Raw genomic sequence first — 6,000 nt, 5'->3', positions numbered from 1 at the left:
TCAAAGAAGTCAAAGCACATGCAAAATAAAGGACACCGAATCAGAGAAGGTCAAGCATCGAAGCGCAACAAATGTCAAAAGCACAGACACAGTGCAAAGCTCAAGGGAGGATTAGTCACTTTTTATCCAAATAAGAATCCTACCCCCCCCCCCCCACCCCAAGCCTACGTTACAAGCAAGCAACAAGCCCTACATGATCCTATTCCAGGTTTTCTCACATTAGTGAATACTTACATAAAGGCCAAGCATATGGTATCTCAATCACATGCATTGAACATCCTTCTGAGTGTGAGTGTGCTTCTCAAAATGTCCTAAAATCAAATACTTCGAATGTATGCAAATTAGGATTTTCTTTGTGGTAAGGGCACTAGAAACATGAGGATAGGTATAATTCAAAATCTTTGTTTGAAACAACATAAACCAATCTTGTCGATCCTTAGGTATGTTTGAGGTATCACTTGAAGCTATAGGAATTACCAATAAGTCGATCTTGGTTTGTTGGACAGTAAATGATGGTGATTCTTATGCACAATATTAATTGTTGGTACCAATTGAAGTCCAGGCATATTTTATCAATCATTCTTATTATTAAAAAAAAATACCAAAATATTTTTCACTTTTGCTAGATTTTTGCATTCATGATTTTGCTATTTTTCTTAATTCTTTGCATAGGAAATACAGTTCAAATGTTGTTGTGTTGTTACTAACTCTACAGGGTATGAACATCTGGTCTCACCACAAAAAAATCCTCATTTTTCTCCGTTGAAGCATGAAACCGGGGCAGCATTTTTGAGTAAACCTCAAAATTCAGCAAGAAGAGACATCACATTTCCCGGAAAGTACGAGAATTTTTCTGTTTTCTAAACTGGGACAAAATGTTTTAGGGGACCTCAAAAATTCCACCAATGGCGCATTTCGAGGAAAAGCATGGGCTCGTCCAGCCCCACAGAGGACATTGCGTTGGGCTCGTCTAGCCCCACAATAAGACACTGCATTGGCTCATCCAACCCTACAACAGGACACCGAGGGCATCATCTTTATCGCCTAAAGACACCATTTCATGGCCCAAGGACCTTACCTTTTGCTTCATAGTCCAAAGGATTTACTCTCTGGATTGATACTGCATTTACGCCGAAGCAAAGGCGTTGTCTTTTACACCTGCATTCTCCGCCGAAGCAAAGGCGTTACTTTTCGCACTAGTACTGCATTTACGCCGAAGCAAAGGCATTATCTTCCGCACCTGCATTCTCCGCCGAAGAAAAGACGTTATCCTATGCAATAACACTGCATTCTCCGTTGAAGCAAAGGCGTTACTTTTCACACCAGCACTGCATTTACGCGGAAGCAAAGGCATTATCTTCTGCACCAGCATTCTCCGCCGAAGCAAAGACGTTACTTTTCGCACCAGCACTGCATTTACGCTGAAGCAAAGGCATTATCTTCTGCACTTGCATTCTCCGCCGAAGCAAAGCCGTTATTTTTCACACCAGCACTGCATTTACGCCGAAGAAAAGGCATTATCTTCTACACCTGCATTCTCCGCCGAAGCAAAGGCGTGACTTTTTGCACCAGCACTGCATTTACGCCGAAGCAAAGGCATTATCTTCTTGCACTGTAATTTTTGCTGAGGCAAAGGCGTTATGTTCTGCACCTGCATTCTTCGCCGAAGCAAAGGCATTATCTTCTTGCACTGTAAGTTTTGCTGAGGAAAAGGCGTTATGTTCTGCACTTGCATTCTCCGCCGAAGCAATGGCGTTATCCGATGCACCAGCACTGCATTCTCCGCCGAAGAAAAGACGTTATCTTCTGCACCAGCACTGCAATTTCTGCCGAAGCAAAGGCGCTATCTTCTGCACCAGCACTGTAATTTTTGAAGAAGCCCATTATCTTCTACACCAGCACTGCAATTTTTGCTGAAGCAAAGGCGTTATCTTCCGCACCAGCACTGCATTTTGCCGAAGCAAAGGCATTATTTTTTCACCAGCACTGCATTTTTGCATTCGCAAAGGCGTTACGTCCGCACTAGCACTGCATTTTCTGCCAAGCAAAGGCGTTATCTTCTGCACCAGCGCTGCATTTTTGCCGAAGCAAAGGTGTTATCTCCGCACCAGCACTGCACTCCCGCCGAAGCAAAGGCGTTATCTCCTGCAACAACACTGCCTTCCCGCTGAAGCAAAGGCGTTACCTCCGCACCAGCACTGCATTTCCACTGAAGCATAGGCGTTCTTTTCTACATCAGCACTACATTTCCGCCAAAGAAAAGGAGTTTCTTCCTACAACAACATTACATCCACACTGAAGCAAAGATGTTTACTTTTCGCAACAGTTTGTCGAAGTGCACATATTTTTTATTTACATTAACACTCTACTAACACCAGAGTTTGTATCAAAGTCAAAGACAACAACTAGTGACTCTATTTTACTAAGACTCCGCTAATGCTGGAATTTGCATTAGAATAACAGTTAGCAATCGGTGGATCTAGTTTAACAAGGCTCTGCTAACACTGGAGTTAGCATCAGAATAGATGCGATAAATAGATGACATCCTCTGACCATGCGGTCCACACAATGTTGAGCAAGTTGAACAGGTGGTAACCAATTTTTTCACCTCATTTCATATCAGCTTTATAACTCACATGCCATGATACCCCTGTAATCCTATATAGGCAACTTAGGAATTAGCGTTCGGCCTTAATTTGTCAATACAATTCTTTGTTGAGCCAAAATTGGCTACAAGTCAACCTTTTCGCCTGAAGACTTCTACATCATCTCCGGTCGAAAAGGGACGGCTGTTGACACCCAATTTTAACTCATCGTGCTTGAAATTAACGTCTCAGTGATCCCAATCGTTAAATAACACAAAATACAACTTTTTACACGTTTTTTACTTACATATTACTTAGAATTTGTAAATGAGACACTGCACTTGACCTAAAAAAGACTTAATGGAAAGAAACAGGAGTTAAGTACTGTGCGAAGTAATGTGGATCATTTGTCAGAGTGGTGATGGTTTATGACATAATTTTTTTTTTAATAGCGGTGTTGTTCGTCTAGCTAACGCACACCTCGACTATTCTACTGAGTACCTACTACCTTCCACCAGCGCAAGCACCTGGTGACTCTGTCCAGCAAGGTTTAGATAAAAGGGGAGAAATCACCTAGTACTTTTGTCTCTAGTACTGTGAGTTGAACCCTGATCTCCAAGGTTTTCACCTACTTAATTGACCGCCAGACTACACCTCGAGTACAAATGGTGATGATATATAACATTAATTTGTGCAATAAGTAACCATGCTAGTTAACGCGTTTCCTTTAACCCTCAAATGCATCCAGAAAAGTAACCAGAACGCACTATGAGGTTACTTGTAAATTCAGTTGCAGATAGTTCTAGTTTTTGACAAACATTTTTTTCTTTTGGGATTAAAGTATTTTCAACCCATTTTGCAATAGTTCATTGACTTTGTCACACCCCTTTTTTGGGCCCCGCATGATGAACGCGCACGGATTTTTATTGTTTAAGGTTTTTCCATTTGAAGTGACGGTTTTGAATAGGGATTATTTATTTACAGAGTCGCCACTTGGAATTGGGTTTTGGTCTTCCAAGTCACCTTATTGAATCCCTAATCAAAAGGAAATGACTCTTTTATTATTGGTTTGCGAAAATAAAACACCGGGTAAGGAATTCTGTAGATCGGGAGAAGGTATTAGGCATTCATTCCCCGAGTCCCGTGGTTCTAGCACGGTCGCTTTTATCGATTTATACTTGCTTATAATTAATTCTTGGATAAAACGTGTTTTAATTGTTTAAGTTTAGGAGAGTGTATGCACACAAGGTCTTTCTTTAATTATATAATATTAGAGTGTCAAGGAGCGAGATGACCCACATGACTTTCCTTTAATCATATGCATTTAACCAAGGAAGTGGTCTGTCCATATGGTCAACACAATTATTATTAGAGGGGGTCAAGGAGCGGGATGACCCACATGACTTTTCTTTAATCATATACATTTAATCAAGGAACGGGTCTGTCCACATGGTCAACACAATTATTATTAGAGTGTCAAGGAACGGGATGACCCACATGACTTTTTTTTTATTATATGCATTAAACCAAGGAACGGGTTTGTCCACATGGTCAACACAATTATTATTAGAGTGCCAAGGAACGGGATGACCCACATGACTTTTCTTTGACTATATGCATTAAACCAAGGAACGGGTTTGTTCACATGGTCAACACAACTATTATTAGAGTGTCAAGGAACGGAATGACCCACATGACTTTTCTTTGATTATATGCATTTAACCAAGAAACGGGTCTATCCACATGGTCAACACAATTATTATTAGACACGCCTAAAGAATTTACCATTAGAAGCAATTATTCATCTCTTAAATCTGAGACGCTTTTCTTTATCATTTTAGTCATTTTTCACTCTTTGATAACAAGCTTTGAATAAATTCGCAACCCATCTCGCTCCCTTACAATTGTTTTTTCCGCTCTTTTCTTTTACACTTGATAACGAGATTTGAAATAATTCGCGTCTCATCTTGCTCATCTCACACTAGTATTTAATTAGTTAGGCCTTAATATGGTCTAGGCCGAAAGTATTTACAGAATATGCCTCTTTGCTCATATTTCAAAACAAGAAAATCAAGTTGCTTCTCTTCGCGTACGTAAGACAACATTCAATTGAGTTAAAGAGATACAAATAAATGGTGAACTGTAAATATGGTATTAAGTAACAAAATCTACTAACTAATTAAAGCTAGTACCAAAGATATTCTTAAGATTTCTACAACTAAAACTTTACAAGAATACTAACTTGCTGTAAAAACTAAACACATCCAAACATGCACCACTGTTCCCTTTTATTAAAAATAAAAAAAAATATAATCATCAATATTTAGAGAAAAGGAATTTGTTTTAACCATGACTTAATAAAAATATTCCCTTCGTCCAACTTCAACGGCAATCTGGAAAACTCTTTTATTTCTTCTCATAGATCCAGTACAGTAAATTCATGAGAAAACAATATCAACCTCCCTTTAAACCCAAAGTCATTTCCTTAATCCAAAACTCCTAATCAACAACTATTATGGACATGCAGATAAGAAACATAAAGCTAAATACTAAATAATACTATATTCACCCCAACTTAATTGGAAAAAAACACAGTTAGTTTATTTATGAGCCTAAACCTCAGTACTTAAACAACAGTTTATCACTTAACTGTGGCAAGATGTGTTAAGTTTAAAGTCCACAAATGCATTAGGTGAGAGACTTTAAAGGTGAAGTATGAATTGGGAAATGGAGGGAAATGAAAGTTTGAAAAACAACCTTTCAAGTGAACACTTCTCCCACATTGGTGGTTGAAAGTGTTATGTGTGTGCTTATATTAAGCAACACATTTTCTAGCTCATAAAGGGTTGAGAAGAGGACCACCCCTCGCGCTGTCGTCGTCGCTCGGCTTGGCTTCGGATTCGGTGATTGATTGATAATCTTTTTGCACCAAATTTATTTTATTTATATTTTCGTTACTTAATATTTCTAATCCGTATATTAATTAATTCACGCGAAATTAACTTAATTCATTAAATTCGCGGAATTATTTTTTCCCAACGGAATTATTTTTTCCCAACGGATTTTTTTTTTCAACGGACATGACGATGACCAACGGTCATCTCCTTCACCAAACAGGCACTTTCATACCTATTCAGATCAAAATAACAGACTATAAATTTTCAGAGGCTTCGCCTCATTTCTTTACACACTGAAAACTGAAAAACTAAAAACATTTTTGTTTTCTGAAAAACGCAATTTCCTTTCCCCTCACACTGCATTCTTTTCAAAACCAAAAATCAGTAAGTGTCAAGTGATTACTACCATTCGTTGAGCTCGCTGAAATTCTGCAATTTTCATTGCCGGTATTGCAGAATAGAATTTCGTTCTATCCTGGGAAGAATTAATCCAAACCTTTGGCAACTGTAAGGGGATT

Source organism: Lycium barbarum, chromosome 5, assembly GCF_019175385.1.
Source record: "Lycium barbarum isolate Lr01 chromosome 5, ASM1917538v2, whole genome shotgun sequence".
Lineage (NCBI taxonomy): Eukaryota > Viridiplantae > Streptophyta > Magnoliopsida > Solanales > Solanaceae > Lycium > Lycium barbarum.
Note: the sequence above shows the minus strand (reverse complement) of the source record.